The 11,032-nt window shown below is 40.4% G+C and overlaps 1 protein-coding gene across 1 annotated transcript in view; it reads left to right on the top strand.

The window, feature by feature from the left end:
- Positions 1-11,032, top strand: part of ITGA8 (integrin subunit alpha 8) — a 179,593-nt gene that overhangs the window by 15,673 nt on the left and 152,888 nt on the right. The window lies entirely within an intron of this gene.

The following is an 11,032-nucleotide window of genomic DNA, read 5'->3' on the forward strand; positions in this document are numbered from 1 at the left end:
CAGGAATTGGTAACTGAGTGGCAATAGGAGGTGCGAGGCAGGGTTGGTGATTGTCAAGGATGCATTCCAAGCTTCTGGCTTGGTTCACGGGGCTGCCATTCTACTAGGTATAAATAGCAAGCAAGACAGACATACTCACTGGGCTTGAAATGTTCAAGTCCAGTGGAAGACAAGACTAGTGCCTGGCAGCCCTAACGGGGGGATAAGCGCTGTAACAGGAGAAAGTGAAAAAGGGCTTAGGTGTGCAAAAGAGGGCTCTTGTTCTTGACTGAAGGGAGAACTTTTTGTGTGGCTGGGAAAGCGTCTCGGAGGGGGCATCACTAAAGGTCAGAGGTGAAGGGTGAATGTGTGTGTGTGTGTGTGTGTGTGTGTGTGTGCGTGTGTGTACACACACACGCACACACATGTCTGTCTCGAGGTGGGTGAGATGGGAAGGAAAACCATTCCAGCCAGTGTATGTGAGGTGGAGTGGGTTGTAGCAGGTGAGGTCAAAGTTGAGATCTCAGTCTCTACCACCCACCTGTAACCAGCTCTGCCCTGCAGATTTGCGTGTTTCCTACGAGGAGCCACAGAGTGTTGTGTCTGATCTGCCCCAGCTGGCTTCTCATTTCCCTTTGGAGAGGTGATTCTTTCATTTCTTGATATTTGCTCCTCTAGGTGCATCACGTAAATGAGAACACTCACCCAAGAAATTACTTGCATCATACCAACAAAAGTCCATATGTATTTCTAGAACAAACCTTACATATGGCCTCCGTCAAATTACATATGAAAAACATTTAAATGATTTTATATGATGTAGAAACAAATGTCTGAGGAACACTAGCTAGGCCCTATTGGTTATTAAAAACAGGAAGTTGGAAACGTGGTCTTTATTCTCCAGAAGATGATATAGATGTGGAAATAATTGTAGCAGAAAACTGATATTCTCATCTAGATCAGGAAAACTATATAATAGGAAGATTGTAATACAATATTAACTAGTGCTATCCGAAACCCATATTTATGAACATTGTTAGTAGAACTCTAAAAGCATACTTTCAGCTCATTTAACTTTATTAGTTATTTAGTTATGTGTGGAACCAAACATTTAAATAGTGATATGAAAAATACAATTTAAAATAAAAGCTTCATGATTTCCAGAAAAGAAATGTCTTAAACTAGAGGAATGAGCTAGAAGCCTCAAACTCTGAATGGCTGGATGGGTTTATAAAACAACAGTGAGTGTGTCCAGGGAGGGGGGATTCCAATGGCCTTTCACTTACTACTTTATACAATTTTTTATACACGTTTTCTCACTTTATATTGTTTGAATTTTTAAAAACAATAATCTGAAAGAATTTCAATTTGAAAAGAAAGAGTTTGGGGCCTTACATTTTATTTTATTTTATTTCACTTCATTTCATTTTTTATATCACCTGCATTTCTTTACTACATTTTCTCCCATATATTCTCCATGATTCTTTTTTTTTTTTTAACTTTTAAAAAATAATTAATTACTTTTTTTGCCTGCATTGGGTCTTCATTGCTGCAGGTGGGCTTTCTCCAGCTGTGGCGAGCAGGGGCTACTCTTTGTTGCGGTGCACGGGCTTCTCATTGCGGTGACTTCTCTTGTTGAGGAGCACGGGCTCTAGGCGCGTGGGCTTCAGTAGTTGTGGTATGTGGGCTCAGTAGTTGTGGCACATGAGCTTACTTGCTCCGTGGCATGTGGGATCTTCCCGGACCAGGGCTTGAACCCGTGTCCCCCGCACTGGCTGGTGGATTCCTTACCACTGTGCCACCACCGGGGAAGTCCCTCCATGATTCTTAACCATGTGTGAATGGCTATTTGTCAAGCATGGCCCTACATTTTAAAGCAGTTTTTAAGAAAGTGATTTGGATTAGTTGCCAAACAAGGAGGAGTGGAATTTTGCAAGAGAAGCTTCATGTACAAAGTCTGGGAGTAAGACTCAATAGGGAACAGAGAGGAAGCTGCCTGAATGGAAGGAAACGCCATATCTGGAGATCAGGTGTGAGGTCTGGGACCTACATGGTGGAGGGCACAATAGTTAGATCTGATCTATTAGGTAATGGCAAGAAAACAAGTATGCCCGTGTGTGTTTGTGTGTGTGTTTGTGTACATGCACACATTTGTATACAGTATACATATATGATATAAATAATACATCTCAGTTATAATAGAATGTTTATTTAATCAGAATAACATATTTCTGTCCACAATGGATGAATGAATAAAGAAGATATAGATATCTTACATACATGTGTATATATATACATTACATGCGCACACAATGGACTATTACTCAGCCATTAAAAAGGAGGAACCCCCGCCATTGGCATGAATGGAACTTGAGGGTATTATGCTAAGTGAAATAAGTCAGACAGAGGAAGATAAATACTGTATGATCTCACTCATGTATGGAATCTAAAGAAAAAAAAAAACAGCTCATAGAAAAAGAGATCAGACTTGTGGTTATACCAGAGCTGGGGGATGGGGAGAAGGGAGTCAAAAGGTAAAAACTTCCAGCTATTAGATAAATAAGTACTAGGGATGTAATATACACCATGATGACTATAGTTAATGTATATAAAATAATGCATGTATACACATAAACACACACACACATATATATGTATAGTATATATGAAAGTTGTTAAGAGACTCAATCCTAAGAGTTCTCATCATCAGGAACACATTTTTTCTTTTTGTCTGTGTGTGTCTATGTGAGATGATAGGTATTAACTTACTCTGGTGACCATTTCACAATATATGTAAGTCAAATCATTATGCTGTGCACTTTAAACTTACACTGTGCTGTATGGCAATTATATCTCAGTATAACTGGGGGAAAAAAGAGTAACACGTTTTTTTTGTTTGTTTGTTTGGTTTTTTTTGCGGTACGCGGGCCTCTCCCTGCCTTGGCCTCTCCCGTTACGGAGCACAGGCTCCGGACGCGCAGGCTCAGCGGCCATGGCTCACGCGCCCAGCCGCTCCGCGGCATGTGGGATCCTCCCAGACCGGGGCACGAACCCGCGTTCCCCGCATCGGCAGGCGGACTCCCAACCACTGCGCCACCAGGGAAGCCCGAGTAACACGTTTTTTGAACGTTATATGAAAAAATGAATTAGTGTGATATTTCCTTAAACACTTGAAAATTCCCAGTAAGATGATCAAGAGTGTGAAGGCTACAGAGGTATTCTTTCATGGTTTTTAATTGTGGTTTTGGAATATTGGGAGGCATACATTTAGAAGTTTAATTTTCCAGGACGTAAAAACTGACCCAGATTCTTTTCTTGGATTTGTTTCTTTTAGACAAGGAGTTCTCTGGCTACCGATATTTTATTTTAACCAGGGAAGCCGAGTAACACGTTTTTTGAACGTTATATGAAAAAATGAATTAGTGTGATATTTCCTTAAACACTTGAAAATTCCCAGTAAGATGATCAAGAGTGTGAAGGCTACAGAGGTATTCTTTCATGGTTTTTAATTGTGGTTTTGGAATATTGGGAGGCATACATTTAGAAGTTTAATTTTCCAGGACGTAAAAACTGACCCAGATTCTTTTCTTGGATTTGTTTCTTTTAGACAAGGAGTTCTCTGGCTACCGATATTTTATTTTAAATTTTACATAGGAGTATTCCTTGTTCTCAGATACATAGTTTCAATTTGAATGAAACATTTACAATATACACTGATGAAGGAAAAGATTATAAATAAACATTTAAAGATTTCCTTTCCCCTTTTCCTGATCAAAAATGTCTGGACAGCTCCTGCGCCAGCTTTAAAAAAATCCCTAGGGTGAAGCACTTGAAGTAATGACTGAAAATTACAGGGAAACTTACTGTTTTCCAGGACAAGGCTGAGGACTTTATAGTTTTTCAGAAACCACCCCATCTGCCAAAATGTCTGCTGCACCTGTGTCAATCTCAGCTCTTCTCTCTCACCCACGGTGATCTACCCTCACTTCTTGTAATTCCTCCCATTCTACTCAGTGAAAAGATTAGAAAAATCTGCTTGTAGCCCATATGTGCACCATATTCTACATTCCCTCACTCACTCCTGCTCAGAAATGAATATTCCCATGAAAAAGGAGCAGAATGTTAATAGGTCTGCCACCCACTGATTGCCCAGAGACCAAAGCTACCAATTAAGAGAGATGGCCTCAAAGCCCAGAAATGTTGGACAAGCCTAATCAATTTTGTTGCTACCACCCATCTGAATTTCTCAGGTTGACCTACAGATGTCTTGATTTTATCTCTAGGTTTTCTTTTTTCAGATCATAGACGTAATAACGTTCACTGTAAAAACTCAAACACAGAAATATATACAATTAAAGTATAAAAAGCCACTACAGCATGTACACTCCCCGCCTTTGAGAGAACCGTCACAAACAGTTCAGTGTCTGTACGTTCACACACCCATACACAGAACATTTTGAATTTAAAGGATCGTACTGAACAATATCCTAGACAAGCTTCTGAATGAACAGATGGGAGTTTGGTCATTCATTCAACAAACTCTTACAGAGAACTCACTATGTGTCAGGCATTGTTCTAGAAGTGGGGAACACAGCAGTGAAAGAGAGAACGTCTCTGTTCTTGGGATTCATGTATATTTGGAAGGGAATGGATGGTCAGTAAACAGGCAAACTAAGAAATAAGACCATCTCAATTAATGGTAAGTGCTATGAAGAAAAGTCTAAAGGGTAACGGGAGAGAATGACTTAGGGAAGGGTGAACTAGCTGCTCAGGGAAGGGGTCTCGGAGGAAGTGGCATTTGAGCTAAACCCTGAGTGACAGGAAGGAGGGAGCCAAGCAGAAAACCGTGGGAAGAGTATATTCAATGAGGAGACAGAAAAGGCTGGGCGTGTTCAAGAAGGGCGGTGTAGGGACTTTCCTGGCCGTCCAGCGGTTAAGGCTTCGCCTTCCAATGCATGGGGTGTGGGTTCAATCCCTGGTTGGGGAGTGAAGATCCCACATGCCTCAGGGCCGAAAAAGCAAAACATAAAACAGAAGCAATATTGTAACAAATTCAATAAAGACTTAAAAAAAAAAAAAAAAAAAAGAAAGGTGGTTGTCTGAAGCTTAATGAGCTGGGAAAGCAGGAGGAGATGGTAGGGGCCAGATCACGCTGGGGGCCCTTCCAGTCGCATCACGAGGTACCAGTGCAGAGGTAGAATGACAACTCTCCAAGGAACAAAGAAAAAGATGGATTGTTCAGTAAGTGGTGTTGAGACGACTGGCCTTTCATATTGAAAATAAGTAAGATGCCCATGCCACGTCCAATATAAAAACATTCCAGATGGACGACAATACTCGCAAAGTTAAAAGACTAGCAAAAATTGAAAGGTGATATTGACAACATATATGTGGGAAAAAGAATCAGTACTCAGGGGCTTCCCTGGTGGCGCAGTGGTTGAGAGTCCGCCTGCCGATGCAAGGGACACGGGTTCGTGCCCCGGTCTGGGAGGATCCCACATGCCGCGGAGCGGCTGGGCCCATGAGCCATGGCCGCTGAGCCTGCGCGTCCGGAGCCTGTGCTCCGCAACGCGAGAGGCCACAGCAGTGAGAGGTCCGCGTACCGCGCAAAATAAAAAAGAATCAGTACTCAGAACATATGCTGAATTCTTCTAATCAATAAGACTAATAACCAAACAAGGAAATGAACAAAGGAGATGAGCTAGCAATTCACAGAAGAAAAAAGTGTATGGTCCATAAGCATAAAAAGATGATTAACTCTACTAATTATCAGGGAAATGCACACGAAAACGGAACAAAATGAAGAACCATTTCATAGTCGTCCAGGTTCGCAGAAATTTAACAGCTCTACAATGACAAGAGCTGATGGTGTCTCTCTCATGCCCTGCGAGTGTGCGTGGAGATTGGGGCTACTTTGGAGGTGGATTGGCATAGCTGATAAAACAGTTGTGATAATTCTCTATGACCCAGAAATGTCATTTCTAGTCTGGTGCCAGAGAGAAACACTTCTCCATCTGCAGATGAAGATGAGTATAAGGGTACTCAGGGCACATGTTTGTTGTAGTAGAAAAACTGAGAAGCCTAAATGTTCATGTGTAAATGGAATGGATAAAGAAAATGCAGATGGCTATCTAATGAGATACAATACTTACAGGAGTTTAAAAGAATGAGTTGGATCTATTATCTATCTATCTATCTAATTATCAAAACATAGGTTATTCCCCCAAAACATAAAATTGAATGTTAAACACAGTTACGGATAGTATAATACCACTTTTATTCAGTTAAAAAGAGCACACAGGGACTTCCCTGGTGGCACAGTGGTTAAGAATCCGCCAGCCAATGCCGGGGACACGGGTACGAGCCCTGGTGCAGGAAGATCCCACATGCTGCGGAGCAACTAAGGCCACGTGCCACAACTATCGAGCCTGCGCTCTAGAGCCCACGAGCCACAACTACTGAGCCCGCGCACCTAGAGTTAAAAAGAGCACACAGGGACTTCCCTGGTGGCACAGTGGTTAAGAATCCGCCAGCCAATGCCGGGGACACGGGTACGAGCGCCCTGGTGCGAAGATCCCACATGCTGCGGAGCAACTAAGGCCACGTGCCACAACTATCGAGCCTGCGCTCTAGAGCCCACGAGCCACAACTACTGAGCCCGCGCACCTAGAGCCCGTGCTCCTCAACAAGAGAAGTCACCGCAATGAGAAGCCCGCACACCGCAACCGAGAGTAGCCCCCGCTCGCTGCAACTAGAATAAGCCCGCGCACAGCAACGAAGACGCAATGCAGCCAAAAATAAAATAAATAAAAAATAAATTAATTATAAAAAATTTTTTAAAACAAAGAACACACAAAGAATACGCAATAGTAAATCGTTGGCAAAACTACAGCAAAATCTGACCCCACCACCTGTTTGTGTATGCCTATAAGCTGAGAGTAGTTTTTATACCTTGCAATGATTGGAAATTTGTTTTAAAGAATAATATTTAAATGATGCATGAAATTTATACGAAATTCAAATTTCACTGTCCATAAGTAAAGTTTTATTGGAACACAGCCAAGCCCATTTTAAAAAACATATTGTCTATGGCTGCTCTTGCTACAAGGGCAGAGATGAATAGTTTCGACAGACCATAGAGAATGCAAAGCCTGAAATATTTATTATCAGTCCTTTATAGAAAATATCTGCAGACCTCTGTTCTATATTATTCATGGACATTATTTTTTAAATGGCCGGGAGTATACACATCACATTCATGATGGTGACCACCTCTGGATGAGGAGGGGACGGAACTGGAGAGATAGATGTCGAAGGGTACTGTGATGTTTGCAAATGTGAAAAAACTTAACAATTGTCAGTTCTGCCTGGTGGGAATACAAGTGTTTGTTATATGAAGTCCTCATACCTTTCTATACTTTTTTTTAAAGCCTCAGAAACGGTACAGCAGAAAAATATATTTTGTAGACAATATTCTATATCAATGCATCTAAATCTGTCATATGTATTTTAACTTTTATTTTATATTGGAGTGTAGTTGATTTACAATGTTGTGTTAGTTTCAGGTGTGTAGCACAGTGATTCAGTTATACATATTCACGTATCTATTCTTTTTCAAATTCTTTCCCCATTTAGGTTATTACAGAATATTGAGCAGAGTTCCCTGTGCTATACAGTAGGTCCCTGTTGATTATTTCTTTCAAAGACAGCAGTGTATACATGTCAACCCCAAACTCCCAATACATGTTTTAATAGTTGAATAGTACTCTATTTTATAGATAACGGGAATTTCTTCTCGAATCCCTTATTTATGAACATTTAAGATGTTTCCTTTTTGCTATCACAACCAGGACAGCAAATATCTTCACACTGCATCTTAAAGCATTTGTGTAATTATTTCTATTGAACAAAATCCTAGAAGTTGAATTCCTTGTTCAAAAAAATGTACATTTAAAACTTTGATATATGTTGTAAATCGCCCTTCCAAAATGCTGCATTGAGCTATTATCTTGAAAACAGAGATTATTAATATTTTTTGCCAAACTGCTAGGTGACAAGTATTAAGTCATTATGCATTTAATTTGAGGTTCAGGATCTCTGCATGAATTTATGAGATATTTGATTTCGTCTTCCCTGCAATGCCTGTTTAGGTCCTTAGAACTTTTTCTATTGAAGTTTAGTCTTTTTCTCTTATTGATTTGGGAACTCTTTTACATATTAAATATACTGATTCTTCCCTTGAAAAAAATTCACCCGGATTATATTTATTAACTTTGTTAATAGTCTTCTGGCGCTTGGGAAGCTTTACGTCACATGCAGTCACTATAAAACTCCTTCCTAGCTCTTGGCATAGTTTGGGATATGCCAAGGACAGTATTGCTTTAGTAACTAATGGTCTCCACCATCTCGCAGAACCACTGGCCCTTCCAAGAATTCTCTGGGGTTGACAACGCACAGTGCCTTCCTTCTGTTCCAGAAGACATGTGGTCCTATCCTAAATGCATTGCTCCATATCACGGGAGTTTGGTCAGGAAATAGAAACCAACTTTGAGTATTATAATTAGGACTGAGAGGTTTATATGATTATTGGAAAGACTGGGTATGTGAAAGTTAGGAAGGTCTCTGCCTGCAGATCAAGAAATCTGGAAGTTCAGGACTTGATCTCAGCGGCCCGAAGCAGCAAAAAGGCCTGACCGTCAAAGGATACTTGAGAGCTGCAGGAAGAACATCAACCTACAGCTACTGATGCCCCCATGCATATGCTTATAGTGGCTGCCAGGAAATAAAGGCTTCTCCGTCTTCTCCTCTTTCCAGATCTCTCCAGGAGCCTCTCATTCAACCAGAATCCTACTTGTAAGAGGGTCTGGAAAATGCAGGTTCCAGCTTCTCAGCCCTTTGCCATACCAAGGAGAGCTCAGAAGGACAGAAATTGTGCTGAGTTTTTACAGGAGGCTGTTTTCAGGAAAGATCAGATCAAATCAAATCAAAAACATCCCCTGTGCATCAAAGGTTCGTCGAGCACCAGTGTGCATAGTACTAAGTCCTGTGTTGGGTTGTTTGGCATGAAAGAATCTTTCGTTCAGAAAAGGAAGGTGAGAAATTAGGGAAAGGTCACTTTCACAATCAACCCAAATATATGTTGCTCATTTGAATTTTATGACATTGTAATATTAGATTTACATCAGTGAATTTATAAAAATAATAAAACAGAATTTTTAAAAGGTGACTTGGGAATTCCTTGGTGGTCCAGTGGTTAGGATGCTGTGCTTCCACTGCAGGGTCATGGGTTCAGTCCCTGATTGGGGAACGAAAACCCCGCAAGCCACATGGTGTGTCCAAAAAAAAAAAAAAAGATGACTTGTCCACCTCAAAGGTCAAGGTAAGGAGGATACACCTAGATCACAACTCATTTCAGTAAAGAAAGACCTGGGACACTGGGATTATTCTCTATTGTAATCCTTGGATCAGGGATGGAATTAGTGACGTCCGTTCATTTGTATTCTTGGTCTCGAAGAAATTTGTTGCTGGAAAATAACCCACGATTTACACTTTTAATCAAGTTATTACACAGGTCAACCTTATAATAGCAGAAAAGATGCCTTAGGCACCACAAAGGTAGAGTCACATCATTTTCTCTAGCAGAAGGCCAGTTTGGAACATTGACTTGTGCGTCTGTGAGGTCCCTTCCAATTCTTGAACTTAGGTTGAGTTTCCAGGTTTCTAATTAAGAGATATTTTTAAAGGGTTGTATTGCTGTGAGATTCTGTAGTATATTCTCAGCTTATAAAGCACTTCCACATTACCTATGTGATCTTTATGACTTTGATCACCTGTGAAAGAGGAAAGGGGGAGGTATTTTCAGCCTAATTTTAGAGAAGAAATTAAAACTGCAGAAGATTAAATGAATTGCCCAAGATCACCCAGTGCATGGTGACAAGATCCTTTCTCTCTGAGGTCGACCATCTTCTTGCCTAGATGCAAACAGAAATGTTTATATTTGCATTTTTATGCTCTAATCTGTAAGATGCTCCAGTTCTTTGCTAGTTGTGTGCATTTTGGGTGAGGATTTCCAGAACTTGTTTTTTCTTTTTTAAAAGTCCAGAAACGTCAAAAGCATAAGATTTTAAAGAAGGAAATTTGTAATTTTCTACTAACATATCAAAGCGTAAATTTTAGGTTAAGACCTAAGTATATATAATTTATTCTTTCTTGAAAAGTCTGTAATCATATGTAAACTCAAGTGAATATTAATTGCATGTATATTTTGGCCTCCCTTAATAGCAGTTAAAAGTTCATTTGTAATGCATTTATTATAGAGTCGAGGAGGAAAAACAAAATGCATACCAAAGAGAACACATAGAAATAAGATGCCCTGGTACAAATGTCTTTTGAAATTCATTAGGTGTTACTGATGAAGTTTAGTTAGAACCATGCGGTTAGAACCACATGGGAAATATGTCGATTGGGAATCAGGAGTGAAAGAAAAGATATCTGCTTTTTATTAAGACCTGAAGTGTGTCGTAATTGGGTTGAATTTCTACCCAGATGGTCCCCCTCATGCTGACATCTGCAAAGTGTGGATAAAACTGTGTTGAGGTGTTATTTTCTGTGACTGCGTGGACACATGTTACCCAGTTAAAAACCAGGAACTTGGAGTCCTTCAAGCAGACTCCTGCTAAACCACGCTGAGAAAGCTGTGCTTCCTGGAGCATGGAGGTTCCAAGTAGTTTCACTATCAGAAAAGATTTGGAATTCCTTAGAGCAGTTATAAATGTTTGGTCTTCCATCTGGCAAATCAATGACAAAAGTGTAGATTAAAGACTGTCAGAGTCTACATCAAGTTTACAGTAGCTATCCCTGAAAATGCAAGTCATTAAAAAAAAAATGCTTTTTTAAAGTTAAGTTGTGAAATGTCATGTTCAAGTATGTATTTTCATTTGATTGGTATTTTTCTAAGTGAAAAGTCTAGCTTAGACTTAGTCAAAAAGAACCCCCCGGGCTTCCCTGGTGGCGCAGTGCTTGAGAGTCCGCCTGCCGATGCAGGAGACGCGGG

This window comes from Lipotes vexillifer, unplaced genomic scaffold (assembly GCF_000442215.2).
Source record: "Lipotes vexillifer unplaced genomic scaffold, Lipotes_vexillifer_v1.1 scaffold534, whole genome shotgun sequence".
Taxonomy (NCBI): Eukaryota; Metazoa; Chordata; class Mammalia; order Artiodactyla; family Lipotidae; genus Lipotes; species Lipotes vexillifer.